Genomic DNA, 14,268 nt, shown 5'->3' with positions numbered 1-14,268 from the left:
TCATCAATTCTTCCTTTTGCTTTAGCTGCTCAATGCTCAAGAGCAAGTTTCAGAGTCTCCTCTGACATCCATCTTGGTCTTTTCTTTCTTTCCTGTCTTTTCAGTGACCTCTTGCTTTCTTCATGGATGATGTCCTTGATGTCATTCCACAACTCATCTGGTCTCCAGTCGCTAGTGTTCAATGCATCAAAACTATTCTTGAGATGGTCTCTAAATTCAGATGGGATATAGTCAAGGTGATATTTTGGCTCTCGTGGACTTTCTCTGATTTCCTTCAGTTTCAGCTTGAACTTGCATATGAGCAATTGATGGTCTGTTCCACAGTCAGCTCCTGGCCTAGTTCCAACTGATGAGATTGAGCTTTTCCGTCTCCTCTTTCCACAGATGTAGTCAATTTGATTTCTGTCTGTTCCATCTGGCGAGGTCCGTGTGTATAGTTGCTGTTTATGTTGGTTGGTGAAAGAATGTATTTGCAATGAAGAAGTCGTTGGTCTTGCAAAATTCTATCATTCGATTTCCGGCATTGTTTCTATCACCAAGGCCATATTTTCCAACTACTGGTCCTTCTTCTTTGTTTCCAACTTTTGCATTCCAATCGCCAGTAATTATCAATGCATCTTGATTGCATGTTCAATCAATTTCAGACTGCAGTAGCTGGTAAAAATCTTCTATTTCTTCATCTTTGGCCCTAGTGGTTGGTGCGTAAACTTGAATAAGAGTCGTATTAACTGGTCTGCCTTGTAGGAGAATGGATATTATCCTATCACCGACAGCGTTGTACTTCAGGATAGATCTTGAAACATTCTTTTGTACGATGAATGCAACACCATTCCTCTTCGAGTTGTCATTTCCAGCATAGTAGACTATATGATTGTTTGATTCAAAATGGCCAATACCAGTCCATTTCAACTCACTAATGCCTAGGATATCAATGTTTATGCGTTCCATTTCCACAGGTATAGGGTTTAGAATTTACAACCCATATTTTTGGAGGATAGAATTCAATATGTAACAATACATAAAAATTATAATTAACCTTTTAAAAAGCTGTCAAACTGTGTTCTAAAGTGGCTGTGTCATTTTACATTCCCACCAGCACCGTATGAGAGTGCCAGTTTCTCCACATCCTTGGTAATACAGGTAATCGTCTATGATTTCTGATAACGACATACAAGTAGGTGTGTAATGGTATCTCATTGTGGTTTCATTTGTGAGTGCATATTGACTATGAGGAGCACTGGTGGCATAGTGGTTAAGAGCTACAGCTGCTAAACAAAAGGTCAGCAGTTTGAATCCACCAGCCACTCTTCGGAAACCCTATAGGGAAGTTCAACTCTTTCCTATGCTCCCTATGAGTTCGAATTGACTGGACAGCAATGGATTTGGGTTTTTTTGTTTGTTTGTTTAATGACTGTGATGTTGAACATCTTTTCTAGTCCTCATTAGCCATTTGTATGTCTTCTTTGGAGAAAAGTCCATTCAAATAATTTGTGAGTTTTAGATTGGGTAGTTTATCTGATTATTATTGATCTGTAAAAGTTCTTTACATATTCTGGATACAAGTCCTTCATGAGTTACCTAATTTACAGATATTTTCTCCCTGCCTGTGTTTTGTCTTTTCATTTTCCTAATGGTGTCTTCTGAAGGGAAAAAGATTCTAACTTTTATTTAGTCCAGTTTGTCAATTTTTTTCCTTTATGGATAGTGTTTTTGGTGTTATATTTAAGAACTCTGCCTAACCCAATGTCACATAATTTTTTTCCACTGTTTTCACCTAAAACTTTTATAATTTGAGTTCTTATATTTAGGTCTATGATCCATTCCGAGCTAATGTTTGTGTACCATTGGAGGTAAGGCTCTAAATTCATCTTTTTGTGTGTGGATATCCAATTGTCCCAGCAATATTTGTTGAAAAACCTACACTTTCTGTGTTGAATTATCTTGGTATTTTTGTGAAATGGGTTGCGATGAGTCAGAAACCATCACTTGGTTATGAATCAGAAGATTCTATGTTTCACTCTGACTGGCTAAATATCTTACAGAAAAAAAATTAGTTGCTACTTTTCATTTATAGAAATTGATCTAATTTTCTAAAATGAATATTTTGGGTCATAACAAATAGCACTTCTTTAATTTTCTCAATATTTTTCTTTTTGTTTTAGTCTTGAAAATATTTTTAAAATAGCTCATTAAGGACAACACAGTTCTACAGCCATTGGGACAGATTGTCCTTTAGACACTGTCTTCAGAATTGATTTCATCCACAGTAACATGGATTTCCTTTACACCAGTGGCCCCGACTAAGGGCTACTTATTCCTCCTTGTGGGAAAAGAAGTCTTTTCCAATAATATAGAGGAATATTAATCTCTAACATTTTAAATGAAAGCAATCCATTGGTACTGTAATCAATTCATCTAATACCACATTCACTTAAAATATTATTTTGAGATAGTAAATAACTTCCATATTTCCAAATTCTACATAAAAGAAATAGTTATAGGATGATTATAATTTTAGGGATTATATTTTTCTAGTTTCATTACCTAAGAGCATTTCAAGAATTGGATCAATGGTAGAATTTCTAAATTCATTGTCATTATTTTTGAGTATGAAGATTATGTGCATATCAATTATAAATTGGGTACAATATTGTTTTATGACTTACCTATGCTCTAAAATCAAAACCAGGACAGTGAAATACACTTCTCAAGTAGCCATCACAACATTTCTCTGTGTCAGGATGTCCTCTTGCTGCTATTTCAAAATGATCCAAAATTCTTAACTCCTGAACTGCTACCAATCTGGCCCAAACTACCTGCATCTCTTGCCTGAATTACTGTAGTAACCTAACAAACGTCCTATTGCTGGTTAGCAGCTGCCTGCTAAGCCTGTCTCCAACCTTGATCTCTGTTTTGGATACTGTGTTGTGCCACCCAGATTTCTTCCTTTTCAAGACCAAGGCATTCAATTCCTCAGCTGCCAGGAGTGTTGCTCCCTCATGGCACAAAGTGGAGGCCCTCTCAAGGAATTGCCCTCAGCTGAAAGGAACTGTCTCATTCAAGGTCATGTTCCCTCTCTGAAAGCAGCCTACAGTAATGACTGCTCACTACATGCCTATAAAGGTCTGACTCTCTTGCCTCAACTCTGAAGGGCCATCCCATTTCAAGAGCTCCTTATGGAATCATCTCAGGCATCTGTTGCTGCCTGTCAACTTTTCCCCTTCTAATACTGCTTCCCTAACTCTCTCACAGGTATTGTTCCCATAGCATTCCGTGATAAACTTCCTGCACACAAACACCTAATCCGCGTGAATACAGCTTGTGCCAGGAGTGTCCAAGAAACCATACAGTAAATGGCATTTTGGAGCTGGATCACTATTGATTCGTCTATGAATCATATGTCGTTAATATAGTGAACCAATGTTATCCTCTCCAAATGTCCTGGCACTCTAAATATCCATGGACCATGTATGGCTCAGGAGGAAAAAAGTCTCTTTAGATGCTTTCACAGAGGTACTCTGCCTTTACATTTTGCCATCAGTTGGAAATTAATCAACTTTAGCCTTTTACGGAGCACAAACAAGAGGCATCTCCTCAGGAATTAGGAATACACAGGGCGGATCCACCAGAGAGATCCTCCTTCCCATCTGGGGAGGAATCCTCATGCCCTGATCAACCTGATGCTTTCCCAGGTCTCAATATCCTTCTCAAAGTCTTCTTGGGGTAGGCAGGACGAAGGAGCACTCTCTAGTGAGTTTTTCTCTTGGGACGAAATAGATAAGCTCTAGAATGTCTTATTTTGCAATGGAGGAGCGAAGTTCATTTGTGCTGGGGGTAGTTTCTTTTCTTTTTCTTTTTGTGGGACTGCAAAAAGAGAAATTAGAAAACATAGAGGGAAGCTTGAAAAAACTAGTGTCATTTGGTCATAGTTAAGATTAGGTTAATGACAGTCTCCTTCAAATGAGTGAAGAGGGAGACAACAAACATAGCTCCTGGCACAGACTTCTTGGTGGTATGAGGATCCCATGTCTCTCTGCTCACTTCTCTCTTTTATATCTCAAAAGAGTTTGGCTTAGGACTCTAACTAATCTTGAAGACCTCATCAATATAACTGCCGCTAATCCATCTTATTACATCAGAGTGATAGGAGTTACAATGTATAGGGAAATCACATCAGAATATAAAATGGTAGACAACCATACCAGGGAATCATGACCTAGCTAAGTTGGCAGATATGTTGGGGGGATACAATTCAATCCATGACAGATTTTTTGAAAAAGAAAACAAAGCTTTGCTGCACTCACTTCACACCCAGCTGCACTTTGAAAATAGATACTCTGATGTAAAATCTAGATCAAATGTCAGCTTTATGTCTTTAATCCTCAGTAGTGACACCTACCTGATTGCTCCCCCTCAAAGGTGAGTGTGGTGAAGAGAAGAAACAGTTTTTGGAACAAGTGACATAACACCTTAAGATAGAAATTTTAGTAAAGAAAAGGAGGCTAGTAGTGGGGATGTCATTGGGGATGGGATGTGTGTATGATCCTTCTACTTGTCCTTTCTTCAGGGTCCAAAGTACTGTGTCCCCATGTGAGTGTCAAGTATTTTCTGTACCTGATCATCTCCTCTACCTGATTGTCGCCTCCTCCTTTGCAAGGCCTTTTCTTACCTCTGAAATAGATACTTCTAGTTTTATAGTAATCCCAGTGAAATACACTGCATATTTTTCTTCCGTCTTTCTTTTTTTTCAGCTATCATTTGGCTTCCAATATAATCTCTGTCCATGAAGACAAATTTTCTTTTTTCCTTTTCTGGATCTGCAGATCCTAGAACAGTGCCAAAGTCAGAGTAAATGTGTGAAACCTCTTGATTTTCTCCTGACTATTGTGCTACTCCCACGATTGTTCAAATATGCCATTTGTCTCCTATCTTAAAAATGCTTCTCTTGACCCAACATTTCCCTCTAGGTATTGCCCTATTTCTCAGATAACTTTAATAAAACAAGCTCCTCTAAAGAGTTGTCCAGATTTGCTATCTCTGTTTCCCTTCTGCTGTTTTGAAATCCACTACATTCTGCCTTTCTGACACCCCCAGTGCATGGAAACTTCCTGTCAAGATTACCAATGACTCTTCTCACTTTTCCAAGACCTTCTCTTCCTTGACTTCTCCTATGGATTCAGTTGTGCCCCCTCAATACATGTTGGAATGAAAACCCCTCTAATGTGGAATTAATCTCATTTGGGAATTGGGTTTTCTTTGTTATGTTAATAAGGCCATATCAGTGTAGGGTGTGTCTTAGATGTAACCACTTATGAGATACACAACGAACACATTAGGCACTGAGAGGACAGAAGCACATGTGGGGATCATCCAGGAACCCAGGAACTCTGGGGTTAGAGAAACTGAGACAAGGATTTTCCCCAGGCCTGACAGAGAAAGAGCACCTTCCTTTGAGCTATGCCCTGAAATTGGACTTCCAGCCTTCAAACTTGTGAGAAAATAGATTTCTGCTCTGTAAGGAAAACCACTTGTGGGATTTCTGTCACAGCAGCTCTAAGAAACTAAGACAACTTCTCAGTGTCAATAAACACACTTACTGTCTTAAAACATTTTTTTTTTTTCTTTCCAGGACACTGTTGTCCTGACAGTCTTTCAACCTACCGCTCTGGCAAAACCTATTCAACATTCTTTGAGTCTTTTGCCTCTCTCCACCTGTTCTATAGTAGAGTGTCTCACAGATTGGTCCTTGAACTTCTTTTCTATATACACTTACTCCCTGGTAATTTCACCCATTCTCATGGTTTAACTCATCTATATGCATAAATCATCTCATAGTGACCCTATAGGACAGAGTAGAACTACCCCATGAGGTTTCCAAGGCTGTAAACTTTACGGAGCTTAGTTGCTAACCAGAAAGTTGGGGTTTGGAGTCCACCAACCTTGGCAACACAATGGGGCAATTCTACACTGTCGTATAGCTTAGTTTGAGTCAGGGTTGACTCATCGGCAATGGGTTTGGTACGGTTTGAATCTTTATGGAAGCCAAATGCCACATCTTTCTCCCATGGGATGGCCAGAGAGTTCAAACTGGTGACTGTTTCATTACAGCCGAGCACTTAGCCACTTGACAGTAACTGGTTTGTTTTTTTCGTTTATATGCCTACAAATCAGAAAGTTGTATCTATAGTCTATATCGCTACATTAAGCTCCATTCTTGTATATACAACTGATTCCTTTGCATTACCATTTCGATGTTTTATACTAGGCATATAAAAATTAATATGTCTAAAACTGAACTCCCAATATTTCTTTAATAATCCTGCTATAGCCATCTCCATTAATGGCAACTCAGTTCTTTGATTTTTTCAGGCAAAAAACCTTCAAGCCATCATTGATTCAACTCTTTCTTCCACACCTCACATCTACTTTGTCAGAAATTTCTCTTGTCTCTATCTATAAAATATATGCAGTCTCTGACTACTTTTCACTACCTTGACTGTCACCATCTTCTACATCGTAGGAGAAGACCACAGAAACAAATTTAATCAAAAGAGATTTTTATTAAGCAAAAACAAAAACAAAGATAGCCATTGCAATGAAATATCTTCCAGTGTGCACTGTGCACAAGAGACTAGCAGAATCCACAGAATAATAATCAGGGAGTCTCTAATATACTCTTACAGAAAATAGTAAATTAAGGAAAATTGCATCATTGTCAAAGGTGGGAAACATAATATATGGGAATACATGATTGGTTTAAGGAGTCTTCGTTGGCTAGATTCCATTTAGTTACTCTGGGAAGGTTTCCTTGGGAACAACCTGGCAATACCTGCTTTTGGCTTAGCGACTTGGAATTGCTTCTCAGTTCAGTCATGAGTAAACAGCAATACGTTCCTGTGTGAGAGCTTAACTTCCCTGTATCATTGCCAAGATTTAGGCATGTGTAAGGCAGAATATAAGGATGTTGGATGTCCCAGGGATGGACTGTATAGAGTCCAGTCTTACAAACCAATCCCACCCCATATATCTGGCCCTGCAGGTAGGCATAAGGAGCCTCCATCATTTTTTTTTCTTCTTTCCAAATGTTTTGTCCATTTGGTCTAATTAACATGATGTATTAATATAGTGTTATTCTCTACAGATGTCCTGACAGTCCAAACATCCATGGACAATATAAGGCTCAGGAGATAAAAGTCTCTTTAGATGCCTTCACAGAGGTACTCTGCCTATTCCATTTTGCTCTAAATTAGAAATTAATCAACTTTAGCTTTTCTTTCTTTTTTTTTCTTAGTGGTTCAATGACATTCGAGGAGAGCCATCAGTCCTACTTCCCCAGAGCTCTTAAACGTCTGCATTATTGCATCCACTGGATCCATTGGCATCCTATCCCAGTTTGACACAGATGGATGTCTTAACAATTGCACTACTACAACATACTGAGGACACCCATATTCCACCTAGCACTAGGAATGGTGTCTTCATTGCCATATGAATGGAGAGTAAGCCAGCTACAAAATCCCACTTAGTGTGTGGCTCCTTGGACCACTCCTGGCACAAAGTGTATTCCCATGGATTAGATATTTGTGTGCAGGAAGTTTATTAGTGAATACTATGGGAATACCACCTGTGCGGGAGTGAGGGAAGCAGGATGAGAAGTGGAAAAGTTGACAGGAAACGACACAGGCCTGAGCTGATTCCATGAGGAGCTCTGGAAATGGGATGGCTCATCAGTTCAGGCAAGAGAGTCAGACCTTTATAGGCATGTATTGAGCAGTCACTATGGTGGGCTGCTTTCACAGAGGGGGGATGAGTTTGATTGAGGCAGTTCCTTTCAGCTGAGGGCAATTCCTCCAGAGGGCCTCAACTTTGTGCCATGAGGAAGCAACACTTCTAGCAGCTGGGGAAATGAATGCCTCGGTCCTGAAAGGAGGGTATCTAGTAGCACAACCCAGCACACAACACAGAGAACAAGGTTGGAGACAGGCTTAGTAGACAGCTGCTAACCAGCAGAAGGAAGGTTGTTAGGCTACTGCAGTAATTCAGGGAAGAGATGCAGGTAGTTTGGGCCAGATAGGTAGCAGCTCAGGGGTCGAGAATGTTGCATCATTTTGAAGTGGCACGAACAAGACATCCTAACAGGAAGAAATGTTGTGATGCCTATGTGAGAAATGTCGTTCATTGTACTGCTTTTGATTTTAGAGGATAGGTAAGTCATAGAACAATATTATATCTAATTTATCATTAATATGCACATGAATCTCCATACTCAAAAATAATGGGAATGGAATTAGAAATTCTACCACTGATCCAATTCTTGAAATGCTCATAGGTAACTAACATAGAAAATTGTAATCCCTAAAATTATAATCATGCTATGAGTTTCTTTACAACTTTGAAACTTAGAAGTTATGGTGTTAAGATAACAGGTTTAGATGAATGTGGTACTAGATGAACTGATTACTATGCCACTGGCTTACTTCCGTATAAACTGATAAAGATTAATATTCCTCAATGTTCTTTTAAATAGCTTCTTTTCCCACAAAGAAGAATAAGTAGCCCTTAGTCAGGGCCAGTGGTGCAAAAGAGATCTGTCTGACTGTGAACGAAACCAGTTTTAAAGGCAAAGTCTAAAGTAGAATCTCTTTCTCCAGACTGTAGGACTCCATTGTTCTTAGTGAGATATTTTAAAAACATTTTAAAGAATAAAACTAAGAGAAAAATATTAACAAAATCAGGTTAATACTATTTTTTACAACCAAAAATATTTTAGAAAATTAAATTAATTTCTGTAAATGAAAAATACAAGTTTTTTTTTTTTTTTTTCTGTAAGATATTTAGGCAGAGTCAAACACAGAATCTTCTGATCAGAGGCAATTGAGTTTTTTTTTTTTTTTTTTTTAAACAACGATGCCCAGGCAATTCAACACAGAAAGGACTGTCTTTTCAACAAATAGTGCCGGGGCGATTGGATAACCACACCCAAAAAGCTGAATTTAGAGCCTTATCTCAAACCATTCACAAACATTAACTCAATGGGTCATAGACCTTATTGTAAGACGTTAAATTATAAAATGATAAAAAGTGCTTATAGAAATTGAGTAGTCCTAATATTGCCAAGAATTAGTGAAAGTGAATTTGTTCTGACAAATTCTTTCCCATAATATGTAACATTTTCTTAATATGTCAAATTAAAAGCAGTCTCCAACATGTCTTTAAGTAATTTAGACTAGATTAAATGCATGGAATGTGTTTCCTTAAAAGAATTTGGATGGATATAGGTAGGTGTAGAAGGTTGGAGGAAACTTGTAGAAAATCGAAAGGAGGTTAAGTAGCTGAGATGAGAGAAAGAAAAGCATGGGAAAAGAATTTAGATGGATACTCAAAGTTATAGAAAGTTAAAAGAAGGTTGAATAGAAAGTTAGTATGCCACATAAAAAGGGTATATTTATGTGTATTGGGGGTTGTGTGTGTATTGAAGGATTATGAAATGAGAAATATGAAAAAAAGACAAGAAATTTCAAAGGCTTGTTAAAAGAATGAATTTGATTGATATAGTCAAAGTTCTTATACTTGATGAGTTAATTCATGAGGATTTTTAAAAACTTTAATATGAAAAAAAAGAGAGAATTGAGTTTCTTCTGTTAAAATAACAAACTTTTCCTTGTTCACTGAGTTAAAGAGTTGATTTTATTCTTGTGCAATCTGCCTTCAAAGTAAGAGTTCTAACATAATAATTTCCCAAACATGATAAACACCTGACTATTTTGAAATCTCATAGAAAGCCACAAATACTTCATAAATAGAAAAATACTACAAAATTTCTTTAGTATGTTATGAATTACATGAAACACATTGTCAAGTTGAGATTACCAAATTTTCTTTGAGTTAAGGTTTGTATGTTGTGATTTTATTATTTCAGTTGCTGACTTAGATAGTTACTGCTTCCTTTCAATCTAGTATCATGAACATCGATAGTTTTGTGTTTCAAGACATGATTACTCTGTCCTTTGAAGAAAATTTTGATGCTGTGTGTTTTCAGTCATGTAGAATCAAGAAGTCTTTCTGAATTTATGTTTTGATACATAATTTGTGGGCAACACATGTCCCAGCACAAGCTGCAAAATCCATTTAGTTGCATTGATTTTTCAAACATCACACACACACATACACACACACACAGGCACACACACCCACAACCCAAAGACACCGGGGCTCCCTATCACACACAGGAATCCATAAATATGCTTATAAGACTTACCTTGCAAATTGCTGTACACAAGCCAAAAGAGACAAAGGTTTGACCCAACCAGACTTCCTGGATGCACTGCCTCATACCTAAAACTCCTACCTTAGTGAATATCCCCAAGAACTTTTCTATCATTTTTCAACATTACACCAGCCCCCACTGGAGGGCAGTCAATGCTTTCAGTGGGAAAGTCCCCTTCCAAGAATCCCAAAATCCCCAAAATATGGACACTTTCTTTCCAACCTGTCATGAAAGTGTTTTAACTGGAAAATCCTCATTGTTTACCCATGAAATTTTTTACTACTATTCAGAAGTTCAAAAACTTATTAATCTTGATATAATCTTGGTATTTCCTAACTATTTAATATTATGTTCCAAGATTATTATCTGTTATATCTGAAGGTCTCTGAAATTAATGTTAATCATTATGTTTTAAAAACATTTTCTCTAAAAATTTTTGAATTTACTTTATTTAGCCTTAAAACAAAACAAAACAAAAAACCTAGCCTTACATTAGTTATATAAATAATTCCTCTAAAGTCTTTCACTTTTAAGAATTAACATATTAACGACATCCTGTTAATTAAACCAGAAGAACAAGACCTTTGGAAAGATGAAAAAAAATGATGGAGATTTCTGATGACACTTGACAACCGAGGCCCTAGAGCTCGATTGCAAAGCGGAACCCTTTCCTTCTAAGCATTTGAAACCCTCACTTGACAGAAAACCTGGACATCCGAGGCTCTGAATCTGAAGGGAGCCAGGTCCAGCGCCTTCACGCAGACTGGGATCTATGGGGCGGGCACCTTCTTCTCCTGAGACCCGCCTCCACCCGCTTGGAAACCACGGAAACAGAGAGGAACCCGGCAGGGGATGCGGTTCCAGTCGCTGGGGGCGGGTGGAAGACCAAAGTTTCAGCCAGTCTAGGGACAAGATGTACTACTTTCCAGCCCAGGACCACACAGAGGGCAGGGGAGTTCGTGCGTTGGTCACAATATATAGGATCTTATATGTTGGGTTAGCAGGGAGACTCTCCCGTATAAACTTAGTTCCTTTCTAAGTTCAAAAACACATGTTTTCCCACCCTGTTTCATAGCAAGGCCTTTCCTATATTCGGCAAACCCGATAACCGCAATTACGATGAAACTGGCCTTCCCTCTACAGAATAGAGTTTTTCTAGATGCTCCAGGCTGGATAATCTCAAAGCCATCTTTTCCTACAGGAAATTCTCACAGTGATGGTACGCTCCTTTCTCTCATACTTTTTTCGTATTAAAATAAACAACCAAACTGTACTACTCATAACAAAGTTTTCCCTCATGGACCCCATTCCTTTATAAACACAGGCGGGCTGGCGAGAGGGAGGGGATCATTTGATTTCAAGATACTCCTCAATATTGCCCCATGTATATACCTCTCTAGTGAAAGAAAATTATCCTTTAAGAACCAGGGCCCCAGACCCTCAGGACTGAACTCTGGAAGTCCGTGGGTCCGCACTAGGGGCCGGGAAGCTGCAGGGATGTGACCCTGTAATGTCAAGCTGCAGGCCAGATAAATGGGATGGGGGTAGATTTCAAGACTGAACTCTCCATTATGCAGCCCTGGGACATCACACACCTTTATGTTCGGCTTCACACGTGACTAATTCTATAAAATGTGCCTGTAGTTTCTTCTTCCATTTATTTGATTCACTGGAGGAGAAGGAAAACTATGATATATTTTTCTTTTCTTTCTTCTTCCCGCAGTTTTCACTATCATCCCTTAACATTCCTTTTTTTTTTTACTTAGCTAGAAGGGAGCTTCCTTTTTCCAGGTTCTGCCTTAAGCATCGCTTGGTATAGCTGACCCACGCACTCTGTACTTAGTTTAGGGATGGCAGTTGCCCCCACATCAGTAGGGAGAAGATGGTGGCGTCCGCACTTCTCCACTCCATAGTCCATTTTTTCTGGGAATGGCTGGGACAGAGAGTGCACCTTGAAACCTCCGAAAGAATCAGAACGTCGTGGCCTCCATTGTTTGAATATTGCAGGTAATGATTAAAAGAATATATTGGCCAGTTAGCAAAAGCTAGAGCCTTTGTTTATTTTTCCAAAACCAGATCCCCAGCAAAGATGATATTCTGTACGCTTTTTCCCATTCGTGAACTGAAATTATTGAGCAACCCACCATGCTGTGTGGGCCCCAGGGATACCAGAGGAGTAAAGGATGAGACAACACAGTCCTTGGCCTCAAGGAAAGGAAAGAGGGACATGAGCTGTTAATGACAATAAAATCATAAAATGGACCAACAGAGATCCACGCGGGCAGGGCGTTTTCACCGAACACATAGAAGGGGCATCTGGCCAGGATTTAGGAACAGGCAGGGAAGATTCACCCGGGACTTTCCTTTCCTTTCTGGAGGGAAATACTCACGACGTGATCGGGGATCAAATCGACCAGATCCTTCCCGGGGGGAGTCTGAAGAGTTCTCAAAGGCTTCCTGGAGTAGGATGAAGGAGCCCTCTCTAGTGAATCTTCCACGTGGGACGAAATCGAAGAGCTCTAGTAAGTGTTTTTTTCCATGGGAGAAGCGAATTCATCTCCGCCGCAGGTAGAAATTTTGTTTCTTTTTCTTTTTCCGGGAGTGAGGAAAGGGGAAATAGAAAAAAATAAAGAGAAGCTTGAAAAAATAGTGTCGTTTAAGAAATCCTAGCTAAGATTTTTTAATGGGTTTAAGATTATTTAAAAGCGAGTATCTTTTGGATGAGTGAAGAGTGAACAATTCTTGTACTTTCAGAAACGAAGAACACTGCCGCGCCGGTGGCCGGTTAGTTCAGCTGGTTAGAGCGTGGTGCTAATAACGCCAAGGTCCCAGGTTCGAACCCCATACGGGCCAAGGATAGTTGTTTTTTTCACTTAAAAATAAAAGTAAAAATCTTGGTGTCCTCGTTTTACACCCCTGACGCACTTTGAAAATAACCTTTGTGACATCAAATCTGTATCAAATGTCGTCTTTATTTCCTTAATCCTCAGTAGCAACACCTATAACCTCTCCGTTTTCTCTCTTTGGGGTGCTGCGCGGGGGCGGAGGTCAGGGGAAGAAAAAGGTTTTTTTGGAACAACTGACATAAAGCCTTAAGATAGAAATTTTAGTGAAGAAAGCCACCTAGGAGTCGGGATGGTTTTGGAGATGGGGTGTGTGTTTGATGGCCGCTGTCCATTTGAGCATCTCATTCGCTTTATCCCTTCCTCAGGGTCCAGCTCACTGTGTCTCCGTGTGGCGGTCAAGCGCTTTCTCTGATTATCTCCTGTACCTGAGTGTCTATTCATCCCTTACACTGTGCTTTCCTACCCTTGAACATGGCATTGCTAGTTATTAAAATAAGGACAGTCAAATATAACACATATTTTCCTTTTTTTTTTTAAACTACTGGCTGGCTTCCAGTATAATTTCTGTCTGTGAAGACAGATTTTTTTTTTTCCTGGCTCTCCAGGACCTAGAAAGGTGCCAAAGTCAGAGTGAACGTCTGAAACCTCTGGATTTTCTCCTAACTATCCTGTTATTCCCATGAACACTCATGTATGCTCTTTGTCTCCTACCTTAAAAAGGTTTCACTTGACTCAACATATCCCTATGGCATTATAACAAAATCTCCTCTAAAGGGTTATCCAGATTTCCTGTCTCCAGTTTCTTTCCTGTTTTTTTGAAATCCACTATATTGTGGTTTTTTGACACTACCATTTCATGGAAACTTCTCATCAAGGTCACCAACAACTTCTCACTTTTTCAAGACCTTCTCTTCCTTGACTTTTGTTATGGGTTCAATTGTGTCCCCCCAAAATTTGTGTTGATATCCAAACCCCTATACCTGGGGTTTGATCCCCTTTGGAAATCAGTTTTCTTTGTTATGTTAGTGAAGCCATTATCAGTGTAGGGTATGTCTTAAATATAATCACTTCTGAGATACAAAAAGAACAGACTAGGCACTGAGACAACTGACGACAAACTGAGGAAGACAGAAGCACATTAAGGATCAAAAAGGA

This window comes from Loxodonta africana, chromosome 1, assembly GCF_030014295.1.
Source record: "Loxodonta africana isolate mLoxAfr1 chromosome 1, mLoxAfr1.hap2, whole genome shotgun sequence".
NCBI lineage: Eukaryota > Metazoa > Chordata > Mammalia > Proboscidea > Elephantidae > Loxodonta > Loxodonta africana.
This window is presented reverse-complemented; position numbering follows the sequence as displayed.